General features: G+C 32.5%; 1 protein-coding gene across 2 annotated transcripts in view; it reads right to left on the bottom strand.

Annotated features, from left to right (window-relative positions):
• Positions 1–14,449, bottom strand: part of LOC142326388 (cAMP-dependent protein kinase type I regulatory subunit-like) — a 574,503-nt gene that overhangs the window by 255,048 nt on the left and 305,006 nt on the right. The gene's annotated exons all lie outside the window — the stretch shown is intronic.

The following is a 14,449-nucleotide window of genomic DNA, read 5'->3' as shown; positions in this document are numbered from 1 at the left end:
CCGGCCTTTCATCCGGGCGGGGGTCCCGGGTTCGAATCCGGATCAGGCACGACATTTTTCTTTCGCTACAAATTTCCATTTTCATATTCCCACGCACAAACCTCTTCGTAAGTTTCAGCGGTAAATTAATTCATCACTAAATTATTTTTTTTTAAAGAATTCAAAAACCGAACTATAAAATAAAAAACAAAACAAAATATCTATTAAATTATTTTTTAAATGTTCATTTTTCAAGTCGAGCACGCGCACGTAATTAAAATACTATTATTAGTATTAAAAGATGGTACACCAATATATAATACGAAAGGTAAAGTCGATAGATGGGTGGAATATATTGAAGAGTTATACCGAGGAAATGAATTAGAAAATGGTGTTATAGAGGAAGAAGAGGAAGTTGAGGAGGATGAAATGGAAGAAACAATACTGAGATCTGAATTTAAGAGAGCATTAAAAGATTTAAATGGCAGAAAGGCTCCTGGAATAGACGGAATACCTGTAGAATTACTGCGCAGTGCAGGTGAGGAAGCGATTGATAGATTATACAAACTGGTGTGTAATATTTATGAAAATGGGGAATTTCCATCAGACTTCAAAAAAAGTGTTATCGTTATGATACCAAAGAAAGCAGGGGCAGATAAATGTGAAGAATACAGAACAATTAGTTTAACTAGTCATGCATCAAAAATCTTAACTAGAATTTTATACAGAAGAATTGAGAGGAGAGTGGAAGAAGTGTTAGGAGAAGACCAATTTGGTTTCAGGAAAAGTATAGGGACAAGGGAAGCAATTTTAGGCCTCAGATTAATAGTAGAAGGAAGATTAAAGAAAAACAAACCAACATACTTGGCGTTTATAGACCTAGAAAAGGCTTTCGATAACGTAGACTGGAATAAAATGTTCAGCATTTTAAAAAAATTAGGGTTCAAATACAGAGATAGAAGAACAATTGCTAACATGTACAGGAACCAAACAGCAACAATAACAATTGAAGAACATAAGAAAGAAGCCCTAATAAGAAAGGGAGTCCGACAAGGATGTTCCCTATCGCCGTTACTTTTTAATCTTTACATGGAACTAGCAGTTAATGATGTTAAAGAACAATTTAGATTCGGAGTAACAGTACAAGGTGAAAAGATAAAGATGCTACGATTTGCTGATGATATAGTGATTCTAGCCGAGAGTAAAAAGGATTTAGAAGAAACAATGAACGGCATAGATGAAGTCCTACGCAAAAACTATCGCGTGAAAATAAACAAGAACAAAACAAAAGTAATGAAATGTAGTAGAAATAACAAAGATGGACCGCTGAATGTGAAAATAGGAGGAGAAAAGATTATGGAGGTAGAAGAATTTTGTTATTTGGGAAGTAAAATTACTAAAGATGGACGAAGCAGGAGCGATATAAAATGCCGAATAGCACAAGCTAAACGAGCCTTCAGTAAGAAATATAATTTGTTTACATCAAAAATGAATTTAAATGTCAGGAAAAGATTTTTGAAAGTGTATGTTTGGAGTGTCGCTTTATATGGAAGTGAAACTTGGACGATCGGAGTATCTCAGAAGAAAAGACTAGAAGCTTTTGAAATGCGGTGCTATAGGAGAATGTTAAAAATCAGATGGGTGGATAAAGTGACAAATGAAGAGGTATTGCGGCAAATAGATGAAGAAAGAAGCATTTGGAAAAATATAGTTAAAAGAAGAGGCAGACTATAGGCCACATACTAAGGCATCCTGGAATAGTCGCTTTAATATTGGAAGGACAGGTAGAAGGGAAAAATTGTGTAGGCAGGCCACGTTTGGAGTATGTAAAACAAATTGTTGGGGATGTAGGGTGTAGAGGGTATACTGAAATGAAACTACTTGCACTAGATAGGGAATCTTGGAGAGCTGCATCAAACCAGTCAAATGACTGAAGACAAAAAAAAAAAAAGTATTAAAAAACTATTTTCTGCACAAAAATACAGTAAAAATATGAGGTTTCCATTTGAATTAATGAAGTTGTCCGCCATATTTGGAAAAGGGCGTATATTTTTCAAAAATGATAATAGAGTATTCTTAATGCAGGGGAAAATCTACGGTTATTATAAACCGGTACGTATAATGCACTTTGGTCTAGCGTACTGTTTATAAATAAAATTCAATTTTTCTAACTTTTCTTTGTTTTATTCAACTTTAAATTTTCTACCCTTTTTGAATTTATTATTTTCAAAAAAATAGAATTTTTACCCCAATTTATTGGTTTTTACCCGACATTTAAAAAAAAAAAAATACTGCAGATACGGTTCTCGCACCTATTTTTCAGATCAAAGAAATCACTAATTTTGCCCCTTACCGTCCTAAAAATTTCATTACGATCTTATCTAACCGGGGTAGCTGAAATCCGAGCGAAATATTTCACTAGCCGTAACTGGCAAACAGAGCATTTTAGAATATACGATGTTCCCCTGTTGTATTCTGCTTTAGAAAGAATACAACAGGGGAACCGGTAAACTAACTGTTTATTTTCGACTTCAAATATGACTTTAGCAAGTATTTGTCACAGTACTAATCGATGAGGTGATGAAGAATAAATTGAAATACCTCGTATATTTCTTACTTCTATAGAATTTCGATCACCTATCAATTAGAACTAAGGGACACGAAATATTTGTAAAATAAAATTTTCTAGCGGAAAATAATCATATTATTTGGAGCGAACTAAGTAACAGAAGAACCGGACGGTATTTAAATTAAAATTACTAATAGTAAAAGAATGAAATAGACCTGAGACAACTAAAAAAAAAAAAAACAAGCTGTAAAGAGACAGGTTTATATTACTTTACGCTCGGATTAAATTATTTAACTACATTTCCTTCGTAACAGATTACATTTTAAAATCCACCTCGTAAAATTTAATTACACAAAATGTCACGACTACTGAAATTAAACGAGCGATAATGAGAATATTTATATATGTCGACGGCTAAATAAAACAAGGTAAATAAAATTACGCTAAACAAATTCAAATTGCAAAATAAAATTCTATTAAATAATTTCACATATTTACTGTATCATTCGACAAATTATAAACGAGAAAAATATTTCTTAAATTTTTAATAAACATTCATGTAATACGTAATAATTTAATTCATATATTTACTTTTTAATGAGATATGATCGTACAAAAGAGTTTCATTTCTTTAATACTGTCATAAAAATGAATAGAATAAAGTTAAGCTAAAAAAAAAAACCGTAAATAACTTAACGATGTACATTGTAAATCGACTTATTTTATAATAAAAAGATATTCTAACAAAAAACAACCTTTTAACCACGATAATAAACGAAGATATAGCGCATTTAACAATAACGTAACCTCAATATAAATAAGTGATTATTTTTTATTCTAAGAAAACAAGATTAAAAGAGATGTTAATTTTCAGCGTTCATATTGATTAAAAAAAAAGTGAATGTACATAAAATGTTTATGAAACAAGAGATAAATATTAAAAATTAAAAAACATGTCTGCCGAAAAAAATATTGTTTTTTAATATAATTAGTAATATTCGAGTAAGCTAATTAAAGAGCGTACGGTGACAATTTTGTATATAATACAGTTTTTTAAGTTATTTAACATATATAAATGTAGCCAAAAAAAAAAATTCCCGGTAACGTAAGTATTCCAACACGGGGTGATAGATCAAAATCGGCTCTGCCGTTGAGCTGCTACGGTGGAAATAAACATATACTCCATTAATAAATGCATTACATTCCTTTGTAGGCAGCTGTGTAAAAATATTAAACAACGGTACGAAAGGCAAATTTACACTTAAAATTATAAAACACAAACAGGTTGGCCTTCCCGCTGACATCTGGGTAAACGGTTGGTGCAGTTCAGTCGAATATTCCCACACCTCTTTTTTTTCTTTTTTTTTTTTTTTTTTTTGGCTTAATGATATCACTACATAAGCTTGAAACTTCAGCGCGGGATATGGAAATGGAATTTTTTAGTGTATAAAAGATGTCATGCCTGAGCGGGATTCGAACCCGGGACCTCCATTTGAAAGGCCGAGTAGCTACCATTCCGCCAGCGGATGGTCGATTCAGTGGACGGTTGAGGATTTTACTTAAGGAAGCCTGAACCCGGGCTAAGGCGGCTCTTTAGCATCTGGAGGAAAACAAACTGTCGCAGAATATATTTAAGCTACCTTACATCTCGAAATTTTTACCCAGTGATGCGCTGCTCTCAAAACGAAGCTACTTTAGAGGGCAACGATGTAGGACATTCAAGATCTCCGTATGAGACCTGCCGCAAAGGCAAAAGCCGAGTTAAAAAATCACGGATGTAAATGTCTACCGAAGCATTTACATCGGTGGCACCTTAACCGAGGCCTGGCTTATTACTGTGAGGTGTAATCGGTTGACGGTCTATAAGACGACTCCCGTTAAAGCCCATCAGGGCAAAGAACGGGGGGGGGGGCGACCTTCCCCTACGGGGGTTGGGATGTCATCAAAACGAGTTAAGATATCCCGATCTACCGAGAGTTGCAAACGAAATCGCCTCTCATTGAGAAGTATCTTTAGCATCGTCTTTTTGTCTGCGTTCACGAATCCTTTACAGGTAGATAGTCCCGTTTTCCTCGTAAATGATCCCTCATCTTCGATATATTTCTCTCCCCGACGGTTACGTGGGGTTTCCTAGATGCCCGTCGGAACTGCGTGAAAATAAATAAAATACTTCTGGATTCGATAAGGATAGCTCTTCCTGTAGAAACATCCTAGGGATTTGTTTCCGATCCGGTGGCTGTGCAAAAACGTACAATCTGAGATGCTTATCGATTCAAGCCGGGAGGGTCTTCTAATTTCTAATTCTTGCAACGTTTAGATAATTCATCTCATTCTAACTCAAAGTCTATACTTTGTTATATATTATATATATATATATATATATATATATATATATATATATATATATATATATATATATAATACTGTATAAAAATCTTTGTTATATATGCAACGGTTAGATGAGTATCGATAAAAAAAGCTGACATAACAGTTGTAGGACTTTTCCGTCACGCGTAATGAATGACAAAGGTGCAAAAGTTATTCGTTCAAAAAAAAAAGAATTCGACAAATCTGAACATCTTTTGGTTTTTACAATCAAAGACCAGTCTCAGATTGTGCGTTCCATTATATCAAACTTTAATAACACCATCAATTAAAACAATAAAGAATTTTGGGGACAACAGGATAGATTCCCAACAGAAATCATCCGCAATTCAGAAGACAAATTAAACGTGATTTATTGTTTGAGGAATTTTTAGTAGAGTTAGAACACTTTATCACTAAATTGAATATCGAATACGATACGCTTATTAATTCTATTCTTTTTGCAAGTAAACGTATTTTACAACGAAGTATTATGTTCCCTAATCGATTAAACGATATATTAGAATCGATAGTTTAGAAAATACCCAAAGTATTACACTTACCGATTGCAGTTCGATGTTCCTGACGTCGTTTCTGATGCTGCTGGGTTTATACACACAATTTAAAATATTTATAATTTTATTTAAATATAATACTTGTTCGTTTAATTAATTCAGCGAAAGCGCGCGCGCATACCTATTTAATTCGCGTGGATGTGGCGATACTAGCGGCGACGATGGGCGCTAACTAAACTAACATTAGTTTAGTTACTATGTAATGTTTTTTACTATGTAATTTCACAAATTAAATAGAACAAATTTCACTTCTGCGATCGGCAGATGGACCCGACCCACCTGCCCGCGAACATTGTGAACCTATGAGGCTTAACACACCAGGTAACGAGTCGACCAGGCGATCGAGTTCGTGACCTAGCCAGACCGACTTAAAATTTACATTTTAGATATTATTAATTTATTTAATTCTACCGCCAACCTGTGACGTCATAATATAGCAGACGACTAGAACAGCACTTTTTGGGATGGGGGTGCGATTTTACAATAGTTTCTTTTGCAAATAAGGTTATTTATTAATCGTTAAGAAATGCGCCTAAGAAAAATATGACCTTAATTAAACAAAAACTCGTGATACTGAGGTCAACCTTGCTCTGCAGTTTCACTCCCTTGACCTTTTAAATTGAAAATTTAATGACATCAATTTCCCGTATATAGAAGTAATCTGACCAAGTTTGGTCAAAATCGGTCAAGTATTACTGGAGATATAAGGTGATTTAGAGGCCAACTCCGAGCACACGCACGTGCATACGAACATTACATCCGGAAAATTTCCATCCGTTTTTTGAGTTCTTTAGGTGTCAAAACGTCAAGAACCGGTGAAAGCTCTGCTAAAGCGCTATCTAGACGGGGAAGTGAAAAATATTATGAATAAGTGATACGCAGTATTAATCGCAGCATCAACTTAATGGAAGGCAATGAATAATTAAAACTCTCAAAAACGTATATGCAGGACTAAAATTATTTCGCCGTTCAATTTCCTGACGAATATCAAATCTGTTAAGCAACAAAAAACAACTAAGCAATAAAAAACATCATCTCTGTGAAATAATTACATGTCGACAACAGACGTACAAAAAAAATCAATCATTTTTAATGGTAAATCGTAATTAACTGACATGTTATAAGTTAATTTATCATACATGAGGCTTTGCACGGATTCAAAAAACAGAGAGGGTCTTTGTTCGACTTTTTGATGAGTTTTATCCAACGTTTAAAACCGTAAAAATACGCCTTTAATAATCCTTTTTCAAAATATGCTGTAAAAATTGAACGTATATCTAAAGAATGCACCGAGTGAGAGAGAAGGAGACCGACAAAAACTAATTTCGCAAACATTCATATTAAATTAAACTAAACGTACGGACACGTTTGTAGCACTGCAATATCAGAACCCTAAAGTTCATGTCGCCTTAAACCGCTCAATTAAAATTAAGTTTTGGAAACGGGAAATATTTAGAGGAACGCATACACACAAATCGTTTAATATCTAATCAATTGAAATTTTTGAGATTAAAAAAAATCGAATGTAAAAACATGATGTGGATACCATATGACTTCCTAATAAGCCTATAATACATATACATATTTTTTAAAAGTAAATAAATATTATTTCATTAATAACATCTGATTTTTTAATTTTTTTTTAAATTATATTTTATGGTAAAACTTTTTTTACAATCATAGGTGAATAATTATTAATTTACTGCTATATTAATAGCAGTAACTTAAAATTAATTAAATATTAATTTTACTGCTATATAATACAAACTAAAGTTGTTTTTTTTTTCATTTATTAAAATTTCATAATTAGAAATCGAAACCGAATTTTCTACAGAAGTAACCATTAATATGAATTTTAACGATTCATTTTTTTTTTTTTATAATTGAAAAATATACATTTATAAGTGCCAATATAAAAAAATGTACAAAAGCAGATAGGGAGCTTTTAGTAAAACGAGATACAAAAAAAACCTGATAAATGAAAGAAATTTTAGATTATGAAAAGAGGAAGGGAAGTACGAAAAATCAAGTCGTACAGTAAAATAACTTTAACTGATTATCGACGGAAAATTCAACAAAAGATGACCCAATTAAACTCTATTCTGACACAGAAAATCCGACAAGAAACAAAATTAATACGATCCGATAACAGAAGCAAAAAATATTATTATCGATACGTCGGGGAAAACAATTTATTGTAGAAAATAAGGATATATTTAACCTCTTAAAAATTAATTAGCACAATAAATTCAATATCTGCGCGAAAAAATATTTTAAATTTAATTAAGAGTCAGTTATTTTCAAAAATTAATTAGATAACAAGTGGTTTAATTTTCTATACGTTTACGATTATTCCCTACGGTTTTTATCTACAGTACGTACAGATCTAACAGCTTACACATTACAAAGCCAACAGTATGCAAGGAAGATCGCTTAAACGTTATCGAATGATAATAATATTGCTACTTTTCTTCTTATCTACATCGCGCAAATCCGTCATAACAGCTAAAGAAAGAACGATATTTATTCACCGGCTCGAGATTGTCCCGGAAAATCGCTGAGTTATTGTTACATCGCCAGTTTGCACGATCAAAGTCAAAACAGATACGATAGTATGAACTCTATGCCGTCTGGGACCGACATACCGAACAGAAATTTAGAATGAAGTTTTAAACGGAAGAATTCTATTAAGCTCGAAAAACAGCATCGAACCTATTTACAAAGATGGATGTTAAGGAAACGCTACAGGATAATTCAACTATAACGTTTCAAATGTTTTCCGTCCGAGATATAAGACATTTCCGGCCGGTGGAGAACGATTTTTTTTCAATCTTTTTTGTTACAATCTTCATGAACATAAAAAAGAAACCGATTTACAGATAACGGTGTCCAACTTAGACGAAAAATACAATAAATCGGTATAACCGGTTGCTGCAAGTAACCGTTATCGATCGTTTATTTGCAGTGCATTTAGATCGATTTCCAAAGTAATCGAAAAGGTTACGAAGGAGTTTGATCCTTGATTGATTGGGCGTTATTTGAACCCAAAAGTACGTGTATGAAACTACAAACCGGATTAGAAGCATTCAGTTAAACGTTAAAATAAAATACTACGAAAGATTTTTAATAGTACAAAAATTAACGACAAAATAGCATCACTCGCATCAAAGACACAAAAAATTAAAAGATCCATAAGATACATATTATAATAACGTTTCTGGAAATTGACTATGACAGAAGTCGATGCGTACTACTAAGGTTTTAAAATTATTGTCGATCTAATCGGGTCAGACACATCTTCCTTCCCGACATTCAGCACTTTTGTGTCCTCTCTCTCGCACCAGCCCTCCCCTGAGCTCGGAGTGTCTCAAAGGTTTCTTTTCGTCAACATCTCCCCCGACATAGTCTTCGTTAGTTCGCTTTCCAAGATTCTGAAAATCAGGCCGGCCTGACTTAATCTACTAGAATTTACGAATGCTGTACATCCGGCTGGGGGTCATCGCCGTTTCTTTGGGCTTTCTACACTGTACATTACTTATCGTTCAAAACTAGTACAAAGATCCTCCAAGACGACACGGATAAAAACTAAAAAACCGGTAATAATTATAAACAAGGAGTTAGATATTAATTTTTTTTTTTAAATATACACAAAGTACAATCTATAAACTAAGAGTAGCTTAGTGTTTTAACCGTTTCACTACGTCTAGAGAAAAAACGTAGTACACATAATCTAAAAAAATTCTAGATAAACTGTAAAAAAATGTAGTAAATGAAGCCAGAATATTAAACTATTTAAAAAAACAAAACAAAGGAATTATACGTAGTATGAATTTAACCAAAATTTCGAGGAATTCTTTTAATAAACCAACAGCTTCCTTGAAGTTAGGTACGTGAGGAAATAATATAAAAGTTTTACTTTTCGGCAATAGTTATTTAATTTTTTCTATTTTGGAAGTACAAGATAAAGATGAGTATCCGATACTAATAAATAAACTGCCGGTTTTATAATACCACTTTCTATAATACCACTCATCAAAAAACAAGGATGGTGCGTTGGTTTGTTTGTTTAATTTTTATTTTGACTACCAGACCCGGCAATGCTTCGCTATTGCTAGATTTGAGAAAATATATATATAGATTAAATGAAAAGTCGGATAAAACATTAAAAAACTGAACATTATGGAACTTCACAAAAGTTAATCTTTTCCTTTCTCCCTTTTCCATTTCCACTTTCCTTTTCCCCCTTTTCCGGTTTTCATTTTTACCACATTCCTTTTCCCCATCGCCCTTTCACTTTCCTTCCCCCGTTTATCTTTCCCTTGTTTCCCTTCCCCTTTACCATTTTCTTATTTCTCCTTTTCCCTTCCCATTTTACTTTTATCTATTTTCCCGTTTTTACCTTCTTCCCTTATCTTTTTCGATTTTTCCCTTTCTTCCTTTTTCCCCGCGCGTAAACCGGTCCAGTAGCATTTTAGTCTATAGCGGACACACATATCAGAAATATTAATAAAATATTTAGTATAGCGTCTGTTGCTCTTACGTCCAACAGATAGCGCTGTTTTTAAAAAAAAGGATGTTTTTACCTGTCACAGGTGTGACATCTTAGATATACAAATAGTAGGCAGATAAAAACACGCGAGTATCGAATGCAACGTTGTGTCAAAATTTCAAAGCAATCGGTGAAGAACTTTCGGAGATTTAAGATTTTGAACGAACCGACATTTACGTTTTTATTTAAATCGATGAAGCGTTTCTACGCTAGATCGATTTTTAGCAAATAAATTTTTACTGAAAGTACGTTTTACCAAAGCTTTTTCTAAAATATGTTTTACCACTTTATTTTACATTTTAAATATTAAGCTAATAATTTTGCATTTTTTGTCTCTATTATTGTTATATTTTTTTTAGTTTTCATGAAAGCCTCGGTTTAGAACCATTAGATTAGTAGAATGAAAAAAATCTGAAAACGTTTATTCTACTAATTACTTTTTTACATTTTGTTAAAAAAAAAAAATCTATTGTAGACAGTTGTTATTTTTTAAATTTTATAAAAACAAGTATAGAATATGTTAACGTAAACAAACGTACTGTTTATAGTACATAATACAATTTATTATACAGTTTCATTTTGATTTTTTTGGTATCATAATGTTTTATTATTTAATTTTTGTTTATAACACATTTATTTTTTTTTTTGTTTAACCTCCTGGACCACCGTTGCATACTGCTTCAGAGGATGAGATGAATGATTTGTAGCGTGTGTGAAAATCCATGCCTGATCGGGATTCGAACCTGGGACCTCCAGATAAAATATTACAACTCCAGATATAAAAAATCACAACTTAAAAATCTTATATATATATATATAAATGCTAAAGTTCGTCTGCAACAGAATCGCTCGAGAACCAAATTTTCAGGATACATTCCTGTTATCCCAGGGAAGATTTTAAGCCACAGATCGAGGCTACAATTCCCTCGGAAGAGAATTTGTGAATTAAAGAAAAAGTAACCTTTTATTTCATTATTATTAGGTCTGTCACCATGGCAACAGAACTATAATGAAGTAAAATATTTTTTTTTCCTTTAATGAATACGAGTAAAATATTTAATACTCAAAACAACCATGAAGATAACGAATGCGTCGGGGTCCAGGGACGCGAAGTTCCCTGTGTAGACCGTCGGGCGAGCGAAGCGAGCCCTGACCGGCTAGTTTAAAATTAAATAACAGCTAAAACATTTCGTTCATTACAACAAGAAGTACGTAACTAAATTTAATCCAGAAATAATAAGAATGATATTATTAATAAAATAACCAACGATTACGTTGAAATAAATAAAAAAGGCAAAATACAGAATTCGTGATATAAGTAATAACTTTAGCTTTTTCCCGTCCTCTAGCAGAAAATATACGAAGAATAGTAATAAAATATCAGCCAAGCTACATATACCCATACGCTTTGGTTTTTAATCTTTAAAATTCATTTAATAACCGATTTTCATATACTTTTATTTTACTGGACAAACAGCATGTTTTTTTTATATGAGGTGGACGGAGAATTCAATTCAAAACAGATTTTAATAAAAAAAAAAGTTTAAGTATTATGAACCGTAGTAATTACTTCAGACCCCTGTTTATGTTTTCCACAAAATAATTACTTTGATAAATCGTCACGACAAAAGAGCAATTTTAAGTTTATTTTCACAGAGTTGAAAGGAATTTAGAATATGCAGATTAAAAAACAGCATCTGAAAAGCTGTTATGTAATATTATTTTTTGTTATCTTAAAACGCGTTCAAAGAAAAAGGATTTTCGTGATATCCAGTATCCTTAAGAAAGAGCACACGTTCTCTTCGACATCAAACCAACTTATTAGATTTTCAAATAGACTTTAATACAATCGATCCTTTTAGAATATAAGCTTCAATCAAATTTCATGAGCAGGTAATAACCGACTTTGAAATAAAAGGAAATTACACAATCGTGTACGAGGTTTGTTTAAAAAGAAAACGACAATTTCAAAATTTCTTATTTCCTTCTTTCAAAACTTAATTAAATTTTTCATTGAAATAGCGTCCTTCAATGTTTGCATTCTTCTCTCAGCGTTTTCCTACTACCGGAATTCGTTCTGGTGTAGTTTTGTCAAATAGAATACCGAACCTGCAGTGAATTTTCCATAACCTCTTCTACCGTCTGGAAACGGTGTCTGTGGAAAGAACGCAGTTTCCAGACGGCGGAGATGGCGTATTTGGAGATGTTTTCATTTCCGAATACTAAATGTTACAGCCATCAAATAAGATTAATAGGAACGGCTGGGAAACAACAGTTGCGAAAATACGTATCGCCAAATCTCTCGAATAAGGAGGAACACCGAGTGCGCGAGAACCGGCCCCTTTTTTTCCATAATTACGCCGCACTACTCTCAAATAAAAGATGCATTATGTTACGATCACGTAAGAAGTACTCATAATGAACACCGTTCCGATCGATGCTGTCTGTTAACATCATCTTCACATTTGAGCGACTACGGTTTATTTGCCTTATTACGTTTCTCAATTTTTCTTTAACTTCATCGTTAATTTTGCCCTATTTGAAGCGCTGATGCCGATCGATAAAACACTGTACACGGCTCTTATGTTCTTTCCCACAAGTCTCACGCGATATTTTCCGAGTTTCTATACACATCTTGCCCGGTACAAAACTAAATTTAAAATAAACATATTATTTTGCGCGAATCTTCATTTTCTTTCTATTAGAATATCTCCGGACGTACTAAACACATAAAAGCACATCCATCCTGATCTCGTAGGGGAAGACACCAGCCTTGTGACGATTCCGGTCACCATACCACCCCTCAATTCCTCCAAAACGAAAGAGGAAAAATAATAACATTTGGACACTTAGGAATAATTTATGCGATATTAGCGATCGGAATTCTAGGATTTATTGTATAGACATTTCTATCGGCGTTAAAAAAACCCCATCGACTAACAAAAGATATTTTTCAAACTCGCCTAAACCGAATCGAAAAACCGATAACCAATAAAAATTTACAAATTGCACTATAACAAAATATTAATCTCGTATCAGCACGTAAAATATTAATATACATATCAGCACGCCTACGCCACCTCAAAATAGCCTGTAAGTGGTTATTTAGTTCTATAAATGCCATCTTTCGTCTTATGACCGGAGACTAGAAATACGATGAATTGCATAATTAAGTACCGTTTGTATTTAAGACGATTTACAAGTGATAAATCCGTAATAGAACCTAGCATAGGTAACCTAAACTAACAAACTGATGCACCCATTTCTATTAATTAAGAGGCGGTACAATTTAAACATATTATCTCGATTTCAAGGAGAACCGTATAATAATTATTTGTCATCTATTAATTAACGCTGAAGCAACAGTGAAGTTGTATTATTTCATACAATTTCCATTCTTAAAATCGGAAAATACGATCCTTGTATAAAGAAACGTGGTTCTAATTAATAAACAAATCACAATTTGCCGCTGTACATCTTTCCATATTCTTCTTTTAAAAGAATTAATAAAATCCAAATATAACTGTACCATTTAAAAAACAAAAAATTACATTGTTTTATTTACAAATTTGAATAAGAAAAAGTGGTAATAACAGTAATAATGAATATGAAAAAGAACTGCCCATTGGGTGGGCAATTTCTTACGTACTCGTAGTCGAATGTACAAAAAGAAACTAGTTATCTACAGTTATTATACTGTTAACTGTTAACCATTTACTGCAGTACGTGTAAGGGAGTAATAAAATAAAAACGAAGAAATAATCGATTTGTAATTAATATAAATTTTATACTTATTACTGATAAAAATGATCTGAAGTAGAATTACTCCTCTTTTCTATTTTACACGTATAAAACCTAATGAGATTTTTTACGTTAAAGTAAGAATTATTTAGCTTTCTCTTGAAAAAAAAAATTTTTGGAATAAAATTACACTATAACTATGCGATATTTACACGAATCCTTATTTAATGAACACGGATTTGGATTTATTCGTTAACATAACTTTAACAAGCTAATTACATAAATAAAAAAATGAAATTTTTTCTTTACTCTAAATATTGAAAAGCAAATTTCTTTTTACACGTAAAAAATACGTATTTACAACGGTATACGCGTGTAGTATTTTATTACGTTTTTAAGACTTGCGAACAACTTCGATTTTACGGGTTTATTTAACACGATCTACGTACAAAATAAATATAAAACGCAGTTTTTGAAATGATTTATATAAACATTCGCACACGCGACGTGAAGTTGTAATTATGTATTGTACAAACTAAACAACCGTAAAATTACTCTGCGCATTATTCCTAAGTTCGATCAAACCCTCTGTTAATTAGTTGGCAAAATTCACGGTTTAACAATGTATAAACGAATTAGTCGCAAAAAAAAAATAATTCTAATATTTAAAAA

This window comes from Lycorma delicatula, chromosome 6 (genome assembly GCF_047948215.1).
Source record: "Lycorma delicatula isolate Av1 chromosome 6, ASM4794821v1, whole genome shotgun sequence".
NCBI lineage: Eukaryota > Metazoa > Arthropoda > Insecta > Hemiptera > Fulgoridae > Lycorma > Lycorma delicatula.
The sequence above is the reverse complement of the archived record's forward strand: the minus strand, read 5'-3'. Positions and strand labels throughout refer to the sequence as shown.